This window comes from Aythya ferina, assembly GCF_964211825.1.
Source record: "Aythya ferina genome assembly, chromosome: 1".
Classification (NCBI taxonomy): Eukaryota; Metazoa; Chordata; class Aves; order Anseriformes; family Anatidae; genus Aythya; species Aythya ferina.
Genome location: NC_140296.1, coordinates 11,011,404 through 11,027,953, shown reverse-complemented (window position 1 = coordinate 11,027,953; position 16,550 = coordinate 11,011,404). Strand labels below are relative to the sequence as shown.

Below are 16,550 nucleotides of genomic sequence, written 5' to 3'. Positions count from 1 at the left end.
AAAATGCATGTACCTTTGCTAGCTTTGCTAGCTTAGTTCAGTATTCTAATTGCAGCACTTCTTGTGTGATCTGAGGACACAGGAAAAACCACTAAGGAGTTTTTTTTCTTTCTTTTTCCTAATGCTTCTTCTTCTGGAAGCATATTACCCCAGACATTTCTTGCTCCAGCACTCCAGCATAAGAAGCACTTTTTTTTTTTTCTTTTTTTTTTTTTTCCACATAGCACACACAGCATGCAAGAATTTATCAGTCTCCACATATTCTTGTTTTCTGAAGTGTGAAAGGAAACAGTGACACAATTCTGTGCAGTTCCCCTCTTCCTGTAAGGCCTACAGCCATGGTCTGGAGGTGGATAATTCTCAACCTTAGACCATCTTAGTCAGATTGATGGCATGGACTCTTGCCTTCAGGCATGCTCACACAGCACCTGTTTTTACTTCTCAACTCTCTCCAGTGGGGTTGAGAATTTTTGGTGCTCTACCTCGTAGACATAGAGAAGAAATTAAAAAAAATATTATGGTCAGAGCCCAAACATTCATCAGTAGATATGCTCAGGCATTGTGTAGGAACACAGAACTGGGGTAATGAAACCCTATCCACGTGTCACTGAGGACAATCATGAATAGAAGTTAAACTGAGAAGTTGCCACAACATGGGTTTGTCCCACAGCATTCCTCTCTCACACTGCAAAGATCTGATAGTAGATCAAATGCTCAGTGTGTCCAGGATAATTCACCAGAACAGGAACAGTTTGCCAATATACACCTGACACAAATCAGTGTTTTCACCATGGTCCATGTGATTTGGCAGTTAGAGCTCCAGTAACATTTACTCCTTGAAACAATGATGAGAAAAACCTCTCACACAACACAACTTGCTTTATCATAAATATGCATTAGCTGAAGTCCATTCTGTCAAATTATAATTATAATTCAAGCTATGTGGAAGACAAAAAGTTATTTTCTTTCAAGACTTACTAATTAACTAAGCAGACAGATATGTACCACAGTGAAGAGGGTATCTGACTTGCAATTTATTCTTGTCAAATAGAAATGTTTCTCACCCTCTTTTTTATTTTTCTTTTCATATCTTTTAGTAGAAATGAATTTTCTAGTCAGAACAACAGCTAAACAATGCAGTTTGCAGTAGATAGTGAATAAAAGCTCATGTACTGTCTTCACCAAGGTCTAATGACTCATACAGGTGTTAACGATGAGTGAGACATGACTCTTAATGCAAGATCACTAGGTCGTTGGGTTCATTTATTTCACATTGTCTTCCTCAGGTTGTCAGGAAGAGTTTGGCCACGAAGTGCAGTCACCATTGCTCATTCCACTGAGTGTCATTGCTCTTCGTTATACCATGTAATGGGTATGAGTGTAACTCATTTTCTCCCTTTTACTTTAAGCATCATTGACTGTTTTGGGTCGCTCCACAGTTTTCTGAAGTTGGCTGATCTCATTTGTGGCATTTGAATACACCAAGCTTGGTAAAATGCCACACCAGAATTACCACAAAACTGTGACGGATTCAGTTTGAAATTAAGATCTTTAAATCAGGGTGTCTTCTGTAACATATGTACTATGTTTATTCCTCTCCATTTCTTAGGAAAAATTGGTTCAGTGATGATGTGCTCCTTATAATTTCTGGTGTGAACTCCACCAGGTCTCACTGACTCATATTCATTATTTGATGTGTCCTTTTTGTGTTCCAGCCTGCATTTGTACCTCCCTGTTGAAGTTCATGTGAATCATTAAGTCTTTTTTTCCAAATAAAAATCTAAGAAGCTACTGAAAACTTGACTATTATCTATATTATCTCTCATTTGCTCTGCAAATAATATCAGGTGTTACTAGACCTGTCCTATCCTTTGTTCTTCTAATTTTCAAACATTATTTGAAGGAATATTTTCTTATTGCTTTTATGTTACCCACTAAGCAAAACTCACTTTTTACCCTTTTATTATTATTATTATTCACATAAGCTTATGGCATTCTTTATATCTTTCCAAGTCATGCTCACTATTTCCCAGTTGTATGATTCTCTATTGATTTTCAAGTCTTTAAAGATCTCTGATGCAGTCACAACAGCCTCTAGCTACATTTTTCTTCTTCAGTAGGATGGTTTGCTATGTTTCATCTATTTCAATAACTTTCAAATCTTCTGCTCTCATATTTCTCTTAGATTATCCCAGGAAGTTTTCCTAGTTCCCAGCTAGTGGTACAAACTTTAAGCTCTTTGAGTTTGACAAACTGTGATTCTCTGAAGTTGACTGTTGATTGCAAGAAAACATGGCAGAATCATTCTGGTTTGGAGGGATGTAAGGAAATATCTTATCCAACCTCTTGGTAAGGCAGGGTCAGCTGTGAGATCAGACCAAGTTATTCTGTTTTGTCCAGCTGGGTCTTGAAAACCTTCAAGGACAGAGATTCTAAACCTTTATGGACCATTAAATTATGATAAGCCCCTTCTTGAAAGAGCATATCTGAGAGCTTCACCACCTGGCAGGAAAACAGTAATGTAAAACCAGAGGATTAGGGGGTCATGTTGTCTGATGGAGTCATGTCCACATCACAGATATCACCTTGAGAGAACTTTTTAAAAAAATAGCTATAAGAACTATATTATTGCAATTCAAATGCATCCAGAATGGGAGGGAAGGGAACTGGAAATTCATCGAGTGATCTCTGATCTTTCTTTTTTTCACGGCTGCTTTAAATGCAAGAGTTGGACACACCCAAGGATGGATCCATGACTTCCAGAAAGGTCTAATTGGTGGAAAGTGACATTAAGGACTGAAGAAGCATGAATCAAAAATGAGAGAAGCTTTAATGCTAGCTACTGGGACCTACTATAGCAGATAGAGAGATCGTAATTTTAGATGCAAAATTAACCCAGTTTTCCCATGTCAAACAACACTGTGCTTCTCTTTAAAACAGCTCTATAGATTCTTGCAAAATATGTTTTCTTGTTTACAAAAAGAAATAAGAAATGATGTATCACAGGGGGCATAAAAAGGATAAACTCTTTTTCTCCCAGATGAGACTCTATAAAAAATGCAACAATCATGATTGAATTTAAACTTTCCACTCACATAGTCCTTAGTGTAGTTGATGCTAAAAAACAGAGTTGGGAAAATGGTAGTAAGGGCACTGAGAAAAGGCAGAGGCATAATACTTGCAAGTGACATTGGCAAGGAAGCAGCTTAGTGGATAGGGAATGTGAAGGTGAAGTGGGATATATACATTTGCCTATATGTCACTCTAAGTGAGAATACAAGTTTTGTGGAAAGAGTATGGGAGACAGACTTTATCTGAACAATGAATAAGGCAATCTGGTGGAGACAGAGTGAGTTTCAAAACCAAGGGAGAAATTTTCATTTTAAAGTTCCTCTCCAAGTGAATAAACTTGCAAGTATGCATCTTGCAAGATACATACTTCACATACTTTGCAGCAAACAGCTCCACAGTAGCAATCATTCTTAAATCTGTGTGTCTCTGTATTTGATAGGTGTTTCATCAAGCCATAATGATTTTGAATAGAATGTAAAAATACATTTTGATAAAACTTGTTCTCGTGTAGTTGCTGGAACATATAGACAATGGGAATGGTGTTAAATCTGAGTTAAGAAAAAGACATGTAACTTCAGACATGTAGGGGTCCACAGAACCACAGAGATGCTCCCATACAGGGTAAGACCCAAATTTGCTTGAGATGCAAAAGTGTTCAGTGAGTTTGTCCATTAATATGGACACTACAACAAGCAAATTGTTCTGAATTATTTTGTGATATTTTGATCAAAGCAGAGGCTATGGCTTTAGCTGAGCTTTGATGTACATTATTATTAGCAAAAAGAAAATTTGTCTGTTACTCTTATATGCAGTAACTTTGGTACACCATCATTTTTTGCATGTAATTTACCGATTTGGGATTAGGATTACAAGGCTTTATTGGGTCAAGTCTGTTGGAATGAATCAAAGTCTTAGACACATGTTCTTTCTTAGTGAAAGAAAGAGGAAATTGACTTTACAAAGCTCTGAAAATCCCAGATAAAAAAACCGAATGACTAAGAAGTTATGAAATATCATTTCTTACAGAATCTTAAAATTTCTTACAGGATTCCTGAGACATGAAAAACCTGTTCCTGACCTTGCTGAACATGCTAAAGAACATGAATGACAGATTTTTCATTGTACAGCCAGGAGGAACAAGAAGCATCGACAAGCTGTTTTTGTCTACTGAGAACTAAAGGAACAGAGCAATGTTCTGTGCAAGCAGGGAGACAGACAAGACGTTAGCATCCTTACGCTTACCTGATGGTCATAGAGTTCACTTCAACAGTAGCCACAAATAGAGTTGCACTCTGATGAATGAAAATACTAAAGCAAACTTTCAAACGAGGGATTTAACTCTATGTGAGATTTAAGAGATTTAACTTTATGTGGTTGTTATGTGGGAACACAGTTTGAATACTCAAGACAAATGTTTGACCTGTTAGAAAAACCTTCTAGAAATGTGAATATAGACTTTATCAGATGAGAAGTACAGCTTTGGGGAATAAATATAAATGAACAGAAATACTTCAATAAATAAATACATTTAAATTTATAAATTTAAAATAAATAAGCAAATAGATAAATACTCTGACAAAATCAGCATTTTTATAATGTCTGGTGAGTCAAAATGTGATGATAGCTTCTAAATTAATTCTCTCCCTTTTTAGATTGCCATTCGTCAGAATAAATGAATGAGCAATAAAGACTGGACTAGATTTATCACTGAAAATGACTGGTTTTCAGTGTGTATATAGTGTTGCTTTGTTTCTTTTGCTTCTTTTAAACCTCATATTAAAAAGAATCACTTATTCTCCCATCTTCTTGTTTCTGTTAAGAAACACAAGAGTCATGCAGTCCTTGGTTATAATGTGTAGTGTCTGCCTTAACCTATTCTATAAAAGAGATGGATTCTTTCACGAGTGCAATTCTAAAAGACTTAACTAAACAATTCCTGTACAATTCCTGCAACTGTAACTCTTGTTAATACATCTGTAGTATATTACTCTGATGAAAAATAGAAGGAATTTTACTTTGTCTAGATCAAATGATACATGCATAAACAGACAGATAGATAACCAAACAGATGTATGATCTTGAAGGCTCTGTTATAATCAAGACTCTGATATTTTGATCTCTCTTCTGTCTTCAGTCACAACAATAAAAAAAAAAAAAAGCGTAACATTAAGAAGTAACTAAGGTGTTAAAGGCATATTAATATCAGACTTTGACATGTATAGCTGATGTTTCTTCCAAGACTCCCAAAACAGACCACCCTTGGTTTTGAACTCTGCACACTTACTTTATCATATGACCCTGGAAAACAAGGGCAGGACCATTCTGTTGTCACAGCAAAACCCACCCAGAGAAGTACCCCAGGGTGAGCTGTTACCTGATACAACTCAGGATAAGAATGTCATATGTGTCTGTACAAGGTATTTTGAGAAGAAATAACAGATTATAAATTAATACTGAGATTACTTAGCCATTTAGTTGTACAAAACCTTTTATTCTCTTGCATAAGCATGTACTAAACAGTTGTTCAAATTATATGCAATAGTCTGTAGTTCAACTTAGTCAAAATACAGCAACTTGTTGAACCTCCAGTTTCTGTGAGTTTGTCAGAAACAGTGGAATGAGGTCTGAGGTGAATAAACCCTGGCATCCCTTCTTCACATGGGTTATAGCACATTGCCCACTGCACTGCAACGTCATTCAGTTCTGCTAAAAGACTGGAGTACTGTAGACAGAAAGGGGCTGCCAGATTTCAACAGCATTTCATTCTTCAATTAATCCCTAGCACAGCCACTTCCTTTCCAGTATTGATAGAATGGTTGGCAGCAATGGAAGAAACAATTGCAGCACATTTAACATTCTCAAAGTCTTTATCAGATTAGGGTTTTTAGCTAAAAGGTGAGAAATAATCTGCTGCTGAGTGGATTGGTGCCCCTAAGCAAAATGCTGAGGTGCATGTATTGCTGCTCAAGATAGCATCTCTTTGGTAGCTGCTCTGGACTTCTGCAGTTTCCTTGTTCTCCAGATGCTGTAGGCAATTTGGAATTCTCTTAATTGAAACCTTAAGGTATTGTGGGAAGATAGCAAACATGTGAAGAACATTGCCAGATATTTTTGTATCATTTTACCCTTAATTAAAGGCATAACACAAAATAATGTCAGTAAGAGAAAAGATCTTTCAATACCTATGAAGTTTAGAAGCAATAAGTAACAGTTTCAAAAGCTTCGTCCAATTGACTATAAACATTAATTTACATAAAATTTTATAATTTATATAAGCTTTCTGTGTAAGTATATTATGTATATGTAATAGTGTTTATTCTTTTTGTTGGATCTACCCACACTATTCTCCAAAAAAAAATTACTTGGAGAACTATCCAATCAAAATAAAAAAATCAGTCTTCTACTCTTTTTAACATATAGAATCTATGAATAATGATTCTATGATTCTAAAAGTAAAAAGAGTAGAAGATTGAATTTTTAAAGCTCACTCTTCTTGCATCTTGCTTTCCTCCTCCCTCTCTTGTTTTTGGGCAAAGAACTTTTATGATACCTACAGTGTAGGGGACATGACATAAATGGAACTCCATGAGCCAGTTTATTGAGTGGAAGAATAGAGTGAAAACAAGTCTAATACTACTCCAAGCAAATGAAAAATTGATTAGACATTCTACAACACAAAGATAATTCCTGAAAATTAAGACAGATCCAGATGATAAGGATATATAAGAAAATCCATATACAGCTTTCAAAAAGTGAACTGGCACTATATGCAGATATAATTATTTATTTGTTCTAGCATTACAAGGTACCAGATCCAGGAAATGTGAAATTCCAGGTTATGGAACAAAATACATTTTATTTATCCCTTCAAGAAAGTGTTGGATACTAATGAGGCTCAGTGAAACCAGAGCAGAGATAATGCAAATCTCTGAATAAGTGATGTGTGTATTCCTAACTCAATAAATGTAGTTTAAAATCTGTGGGTATTAGTTACAGGATCAAAGAAGAGCAGAAGAGCTTAGTCTTGTTTTGCCTTTCTACAATCAAAATAGTTCTCTTAAAGTAGTGTATATTACCAGTAAAAATATTACATGTTCCAGAAGAGTAACTAACAACAGTAATTATCTTGTCAGATATAAAGGTTTCAGAGAAAAGAGTGCCAGTACATATTGATTCTGATGGAAAACCTCCAAAATCTGCCATGCAATTGCTACAACAGGCAGTTCAGAAGCAAGGCACCATAAGCTTATGACTCATCTGTGGCCTTTAAGAGGTCAGAGTGTGTAGGATAGAACTGTCTGTGGGTTTCATTTCTTAGCAGGAATGGAGCCACAGGATATGATCAGCTGACGCAACAATACAAATAATCTCCCAGACTTCGTTAACAATTGCATACTCCAAAGAGACAGTGTCAGAATAGATGAAAACCCACCAAATTCTGCAAAAGACATATTGTCAAAGCTGGCACACGATTTCATGCTACTTTCTGTTTTAGCTTGATTTGCTATATTCCGTTGGTATTACAGCACTTTCAAAAAGGAACATGCCAATGAATAGCTAGACTACAAAACAATCTTTATGACCCTATGCTAATATAGGAAAGATATGCCAATGAAAGAATAAAAGTGGTACAATGAACATTTGTCTAAAAGTATGTTTACAGTCAAAATGTGATGTAATGTAATTTATATGTAGCACATAATTTACACACTTTGCCAAGTGTTAGAACATGACTGGTTCTGTTAACTAGGTGACATTAACTTGTTTTTCCTGACTCTGTGTATGATTATAAAGTGATAAATTCAAGATCTCCTTATTTTTGTCCTATTTCATTCTCCATTGGATGCTCTCTTCATCTTTCTTAGGTGGACCTTATTTCAGTTAAAATCTCTGCTAACTGCAACATTCTTACTGCAAGCCAGCAAGCTTAAATCTGAAAACAGCATGCAGTCTGTATGAAACCATATGACTGCAGTCTGACATAGACTCATCTTTGTGTACATATGGCTTTGTTACATGCTCACCCTTGCAATGTGAAAAGTTTTGTTCCCATTCAATGAAAGAAAAAACACACAAATAAAACAGAATTATCAGACTGTATGGTTCTTTACGTGGTGATTTCTCTCTCTCTTTCTTTCTTTTCTTTACATCCCAAAAAAAAAAAAAAAAAAAAAAAAAAAAAAGAGCTATGAAAATCTGAAGTAGATTGCCTGAGAACCAGTGTAATAAAATTGTCATGTTATTTTAATAATATAAGGAAATAACAAGAGTCTTTCAGCAGAAGATGATGGAAATGCAATTAGGAGGGAAAGTGTTTAATCTCCTCATTATATAAAATTTTCATGTTCTATTTCCTCCTGTAGAGTAAGAACCTTAACCCTGACGTGGTGATAAAAGTAGAAGATCTTTCAGCAAGGAATCATATTGATTTTTTTTATTAACCGTGTGTCCTGAATGATATATATATCATATCACAAGTATATATATATATATATATATATATATATATAAACTTCACTTCTTGAATAATCGAGAAGAAATCTTCCAAACTGCATGCTATTGCATGGAAAACATTATCCAACTGATCACAGCTTGGGGTGGTGTCACAAGTTAGGGTGGTGTGACTGCACTCAGTTCCACAAGGCACCTGGCCAAGTCCTGGAAACTGCAGGAAATTGGAAAGAGGAATTGGACAGTCAGACAGACTGTCTGATCCATCCCCAATCCCATCTATTCCCAAGAAAGGGATTCCAGTGACTTCTGTATGTTACAGACATTTGTAGATTATCTCATCCTATAAAACCTATGAGCACTGCTGAACTTACTGAATACAAGATGCCTAAATTAATTTTGCTCTTCAGCTGCTCAGGGCACTCATGATGCCATGACACCACTACTTCTCATGTATTAATGAACATTTCCCACAGTGCCACTGATAACAGGCAACAATTACTATCTTCATCTGTACTTGGGGAAATGCATCACACAGAAATGAAATAGGATGCAGAGCCAGGGGCAGAGATCTAAACATAGGTGTAGAGGTAAGCTAAGTGTCTGAACTCCTGCAGGAATTGAAACCCGGAGAGCAGTGAAGCTCACCTTACAGCAGGTATCACTAAATTGCACTGTAGCCTCCATTTACAGAACTGTTCATTCACTAATTATAACCATTGCTTAATTTCTTGATTATAATTGGAGCTTAGACACTTAAGCCTGTTCAGTTATTTCAACACAGGTGTCTAGGGTCATCTGAGGTCCCCTTTGACTTCCAGCTACTTCAGCAGAAGCACATGGGTCTGATATGATAACCCTGCATAAATGTGTCAGTTCCCCCAGAAGATGTAATTGGACAAGACTCCTGTCTAGGAGCAGAAGAACAAGGAGCCATGTTCTTCTATCAACACTCTGCAATTAGGTGCCTTAGTCTCCAGATTAATTCCCACATAACCTTCCTGTGATCATAAGGAAAAAGAATCACAGCCAAGAATTAAACCCAGCTATTGAAGAATTGAATCAATTTTAACACTTTAATCAAAAGACCATCTACCTCATTTCATCTACCTCATTGGAGTTTCCTGCAGCAACCACAACCTGTTTTCCCTGTGTGCTTTACCTGAGTACTTAACTTGAGTGATGTCTATCCATCTGTAGTTCATGTCACAACCATAAAGCAGTTCTTCTTTCCCTGAGGAACACTGATAATAAGAAAGAATCGTTTTAAAACCCTGATATACTTTGCACTTTTGACTACTGCGTCATTACTCATGCCACTGCTTCTGATGAGACAAATGAACCAAGCCAAAACTAGGTGCTTGGAAGTCACAGCTGCCCAACATGTGAGAGACACTGAGAGATAAGAAGGACCTCCTGCAGCACATGGGCTAATGCTTCACCATCCTTTTTCCTAACTATCCCCAAGTCTAAGAGAGGGAACCAGGGCACATCATTTGGGGATTCAGTTCTGCTTTTAGCTGTCTGAAAATAAATCACTGCAATGTGATGTATTTGTTTGTAGGAGGAAGCTTCTCTTGTTAAGAATCAATTTAGCTCAACAACAACTATAGTAGCATTTGAGATGCTGTAAGATCTACCTAACTAATGGATGCAGGCATCTTTCAGGTTCTGTGCCAGCCTTGCGTGGCTGCACTGGGTGGGTCACAGGGTGACATCCTGAAATGACATCAGATGTCTCTGTGGGGCATCTGAATCAAGCTTTTCTTGTTGACTAAGACATTAGTGTTTTTTTATTGATAAACACTCTGGCAAGCACATACTGTGTTTGCAAAGCACCAGATCCCTGAGGTTCTGCTCTACACTGCTTGCTCATTAAATACAATTTTATTTTTTTGACTGTAAATATTAAATAATAGCCCATTTGCATTGCTAGTGGTTTTAAGCTAATTCAGTCAGAAGCAGAAACCCTGCACATGCTTTTGATTTTCTTTGGCTGATGCATTTATGCATAACTAGGCTGGCTGAGAAGAGCAAAAGCAACTTCTTTCTGTTTCTGAAATGGCAATGTTGGCATGCTGGGCACTTGGTATTTGAGTCTTGAGAGAAGAAACTAAGAAAGTGAAATGAGTAAATTTATTTTGTCCAGAAGTGAAGTTGTGCCCATTGGCTAGATATGTATGATGCACTCTCCACATTCCTTATAATGCATGCTTTCGTAGGTGATGGGACAAAAATGACTCACTAGCGTGTAGGTGGGCTACCAGCTCAACTGAGATTTCTAACTTTGACAGTGCTTCTTAATTGAATCTGACAAGCCCATATCTATCTTTTATATAATATTTTATAAAGCCCTAAGGTCAAAATGCAAGTTCCATTCCTCTTGCTTATCTTCTCTTCCAGAACACTAAATAAATAAACAAATAAATAAATGGACTAAACCAGCTGGAACTATGTATTATTTAGGATAATACATAGAAGATAAAGTAATATTTTTTTTCCTTCCCAATTAAACTCTGTAAATATCAGCAAACCTGGGTTGTTGTTATTGAATGTAAAGCTAGTCAGATATTATTCCCCCAGTGGCTGGAAGGCTGCATTGATTATTGGCTGGAGAAGTCACTGTGTGTATGCATGTGAAACACCCACAGCTGACGGTATTGCTCTGCAGTGCAGGGTAACTCTCAACTTTATAAAGTACTGTAGCTATAAGGAATGCTAATGCTTAGAGTTAGGGAGTCAACAATAAAATGATGATTTTAAAATAAAATCTTCTTTACGAATATGACTCTGTTCTAAATAACTAGATGAATTGTTTACAAGGAGCTCCTCTATGTATGGTTCTGTTCCTCTACCAACAAGAGAAAACTGATTATCAGGAGTCCTCTCTCTTTATATTGGATTACAGAAAACACAAAATTTGGCAGATACAACATTATACAAATATTAACTACTGAATGCTAAGGATGCCAGATGCCTAGGCCCTTGAAATAGTGTTTGTCTATCTAATTTTACCCATTTTGGTCTCAAGTGTTCAGGCTAGTCATCTATTATCCATAGGGAAAGAGAGGGACCTATGTGGTCCCTCACTGCTGATTCATCTCTCCTCAGCCATCTCTTTCAGAATAGGATTAACTGTCCTCTGGATGCTAATCTCTCTCTTACTATCTTAGTAACCCAGATAGACAGGCTGGTAAGTAGAAAGAAAGATAAAGCAAAACAGAAGAGGTAGAGTTTGTGTTACCGATGTATATTTATCACATGCTTCAGTTGCTGCAGCTCAAAAATGAATTCACTTGTTTTAAAAGTAGTGTGGTAACATCAGCAAAACTGCACCTGAAGAAAATGAAGTCAAAATTGAGTCCAGGAAAACCACAGCAATTTATAAGTTTGAATGAGAGGTAAAGAGAATTGCTTTCAAGGAGTCTCCCAGTGGCTTAGTGGAAGGCTAGCATGGTGCACTGCAAACAAAGTGAACAGCTGTGTGCTGGAGAATTTATCAGTCATGGTGCTTGCTGTGCCACCCCATCTGTACACCACCATCTGTGAAGATTAGGGGGTATAATTCTACTAAGATACAACATGACCACCCAGCACAGGGAGGAGGATGGGAAGGGACATAAGAGTGTTGGCAATAGGTGTGAGTCAGCAGGAGATATGCCTGCTGCTGGTGGTACTCCTCATTCTTTGGAGTTCTGTCTTGCAGTTCCCATGAGGAAACGAGGGGTTACAACTGTAGGGGAAAAAAAAAAAAAAAAAAAAAAGGAGATGGGGGCAGTATCAAAAACATTGAATCCTGGTGAGAATGCAAGAGGGAGAAGATGAAGCAGTGCAGCCCACAGGCTCAGCAAAGATTCAGCAGTTGGCGGGGAGCATGAAGAATCTCATCACACAAATAAAAATTGCCTGCTCTCCATCCACACTCCCTGCCCTATTCCTCTCATTCCCCTAATACACACCTCCAACCACCATTTCCCATCCACTCCTTGACCTATTCACTTTGTCTGACCACACTGATGGGTTTCACTCTTAACTGAATGGGAGGCCTGCACTGCCTTAACCATATCTCCCTATTGAAGGGTTTACTATGTTACTCAGCTTCAATGAGTAATTAGTTTTCTACAGCAATTTACTACTTCCAATGGGGAATGGAGGATTTCTAGCTACCTCCTAGGCCCCCTAAGTGGTTAACTCATGGCTCCTAACACTACTGTGAGTTGCTGTGATAACACCAGTGAGGAGCAGGAGGCAGGCTCAGAAATCCTCGTGCTGAGAGCTGTCACCAAAACCAGGACCTCAGACAACAGAGCACCTGGTACTATAAATCCATCTATCTGTGAAAAATATGAAAGTAACATAGTTCATTGGCCAAAACCCCAAAACCGTGAGTTTTTTTGTTTGTTTTATTTTGTTTTGTTTTCATAACTAGTATTAGGGTCTGAAGACAAATCAGTGATAGATGAGGTCTCTTGTTCAGGAAGCTCCTCTAGTATGAACCTGACTTCCCCTAACTGAGCGCCCCTTCTTGGGGAAAAAAAAAATTGCTCTAGGTTAAAACTTACAATTTCTCTTGTCTAATTTAAGAATCCTAATTGCAAGCAGAGAATTAACACTCTTTAAGGAAACTATTTTATATAGAGACTGTCTCTCTATATTGGCATACATGAACAGTCTTTGTAATTTGAATAACTGACGTCTTAATACAGACTTCAGAATAATTTTAAATCTCAAGTTGATGACAGTCATCAGGTAATAAAAGTACTGTTCTGTTTTTTAATACATCTGGTAATCAAACATTAAAAATTCCCAGCCAAGCTGTGAGGCCCGGGAGAACATGACAGTAGGCAGTCTGAGAGGTACTGGAAACATCAGATGAGTGTATGAGACAAGTAGACTTGTGTGGGCTGGCAAGTTTTTAATAAGCATCACAGTACTCTGTAAGTTTCCACACTCGCTAGCAGTTTCTTTCTCACATATCCAGGAGGGTCTGTCGTGATGCCGAAGTACACATTTGTTTCAATCTTCTTCCATTCAATTTGTACGTTTTCCTGTTCTAAGTGCTCTGAAATCCACACTCTTAAAACTTGCCTCTTTCTGAAGATCCCAGATCATTGCATGTTCATCAATCTTACCCTGGTAATTTATGGTCTGCTACAATCAGAAAGTTGTTTCCAAATTTGCTAGGAATTAGTGTGTGTTTATTTTTATTTTATTTTATTTTTTTCTAATACATATAATCAAAACTACCTATGTGGTCTGATTATTTGCATTTTTAAAAATCAACAGCAGCAATAACAACAAATGTCCTTGCAATTTTCCTTAGATTCTAAATATGCATTAAGTTAGTGGCTGTCCAGCAAAGTATGAGATAATTCTTCACCTAGATTTTATCTGAAGTCTCACTTCCATGTGACTGCAGCAGATAAGAGGAAGAAGAATCTTGGAGTTTCACTGATAAGGAAAAGCTGGATTTACAGCTACATTTAATATATTCTCCATCTTGAGGGAATTGCAAAACTGTGGAGAATCTGCAGCATGTATGAACTTTGCAGAAATAATTATTGGAAAGAGGAATGTCCATGCCCCTTATAAATTACATGGAAACAAATGCACCCCAGAACCAGATATAATTAATTAAATCTAGAATTTACATTACCCTTACTAGATATCTTTGTGCCTTCCACTATTCAGCCACTTCTTGGAAACCAAACCTCCTCAGCGATGAAGAAAATAAATACCGGTAATGCTGACAGTGATTTCAGTAGGTGCATTATGAATACAGCCCTGCACTTTGCAATTACAGCCCTGCACTTTGCAATTACAGAGTGACAATTAATTCTAGGTATTTTTATTATGGCATTAAAACAGTCACTTCAGAGATGTTGGGAACTTGATTGCCCTAAGCAGACACTACATATTGTTGTCCAGGAACGTTTATTTACATGAATAGGCATTTAACTCTCACTTGCCTTCATTCATGATGAAATGCTCTGTTTCTTTAGCCTAATCTCTGCTGTAACTGTAGTACTTTAGACTTAAGCGAATTAATAAGGATCTTCTGACCAGAATAACTGTACAAGAAATAGAATGGACTAAATAGAGGGTTTGAAAAAAAGACTGTCCACAACCAGTATTATGCATTTGTTGCCAAGAATGAAGATAAAGATAGGTTTTTTTACTCTTGTAACTGTTAATGCTTAAAATTCTGTTTATGATCAAAGATGCACAGCTTATGTAAATACATATATATATATCCAAGAATTTATTTTTAGTATGCTTGAAACATTATTGGTAAAATCATTATTAGTTCAGGTATAATTGTTACAGAAAAAGAGAGAATAATAATGCAGTTACACCAAAAGCACGTCTGAGTCCACAAGACCCAGAAACCACAGTTGGAAGCTTCTCCATCACTTTGTGTTTGTGAGTCAATGTTGCACAATTTTCTAAAACTGTTCTGCAGGAAGGAAGGAAGAAAGGAAGGATGCAATAATAGCTGCTATCAAACATGACAGGGTAAAATCATAAAAGTTAAAGTTCTGCAGGAGGACAAACAAAATTGTCTATCAAAATTATGTTGTCACCCAAAGCAGAAGCAGTTCTTTGACATCAGCAGTGAGAGGAAGCTGTCCTCAGCTGCTCCCTAAGAAAGATCCTTTGACATCCATTTTCTTCAGAGAAGAGGTGGGACAGGCATGCGGAGCCTTACTGACATCTTTTGTTTCCTCATGCCTCCCTTAAAAAGCAAATGTACCTGAGAACCCGCACCATGTACTGGCCACTTTCCCTCATCCCCACCTCAACCCCATCCATATCTGCTTTTCTTGCCTCATTTTTCAACCACAGCATCCTACACTTCTCTTCCAAATCTTCCCCCCCCTCCCCAAACACCCGTGGTCTCTGCCCTCCATATGCAGACTTCCCAGGGACAGGGCTCCCATCCTGCCCAGGGAAGAACAATTTCTGACTGTGTCATTTGAAGCCTAGATGAAGTCCTGGATTTAGCCATTACTGCTGATATTGGGAGATATCCTGTATCTCTACCCACTTTGTCACCATTTTCTATGTACCCTATAATACACCTATAGGCCTGTCACACTGTTGGCTTCAGGAGCAGACCATGGAACAACAGGAGAGGCCATGTGATGTCCTGGTTCAGTTGTAGCTAGCTTATTTGGAGTCCTTGGTACTTAAGCAATTTGTTACATTGCATTACTAGAAACTAGTATATTTCAACTAAATATAAACTTTAAAACTAGCACCACAGAGCAAAATTTCAAGCATGGGATAGTATCCATGGGATGCAATAAATGGAGTTAAACAGATCTTTTTTTTTTTTTTTTATTTAAAATTCCTCTGAAATCTGTGAAGGGAAAGGAGCTCATAGCATACCATAAAGTTTTATAAAGAAAAATAATGAGAAAACTTTCCACTGTAGAAAAGGGAAAGAAAACCTAGTCCCTATAAAATGATGTAATTGACAAAAAGTGTTTGCTTTTTACTGTTGTTTCACTAACGTATTTATAGACCCTTTGATTGCTAATCTTTCCTGTGGGTCTGGGATGTTTCATATATCCCACTGAGTGGTAAAACCAGGCGTTAATGCTGTGGGCTTAACTATCCCTCTTGGTCAATCAGCCTTGGTCAATCCTGGCATTTCTGAGTGGTATTCTCCCAGATTATGTAGCATTTTCTCTACTCTCTTGCAATTTGGACCCGTTTTGAAATTATCCGCTTCCACAGCTCAGAATCTCATTTGAATCTCTCCAGTCCTTGGGGTTTCATAGATGAACACACAGCTGGTATAAATCTCGAAGAACATTCTGTCTACAAATGAGTTTCTGTGCAGTGAATGTCTGCAATAACAGCAAACTGGACTAAGGACTGAAAATGTCTCTTGCTGCCACATTCATGTTGGTAGGAACCATTATAAACAAAACATTAAATTCACCCTAACAAGTTACTGTCTGTCAGCTCAGCCAAAGTTGCTTGTTACAATTGGTATAGTGGTACAAACCCAAATCCGA

The 16,550-nt window shown here is 37.3% G+C and overlaps 1 long non-coding RNA gene across 1 annotated transcript in view; it reads right to left on the bottom strand.

Moving 5' to 3' along the window:
- Positions 1-220: 220 nt before the first annotated feature.
- LOC311429632 overlaps positions 221-16,550 on the bottom strand; it is a 31,611-nt gene continuing 15,281 nt past the window's right edge. The window contains exon 2 of the long non-coding RNA XR_014688308.1: positions 221-2,502. This is a non-coding gene — a long non-coding RNA (uncharacterized lncRNA). The remainder of the gene's footprint in view (positions 2,503-16,550) is intronic.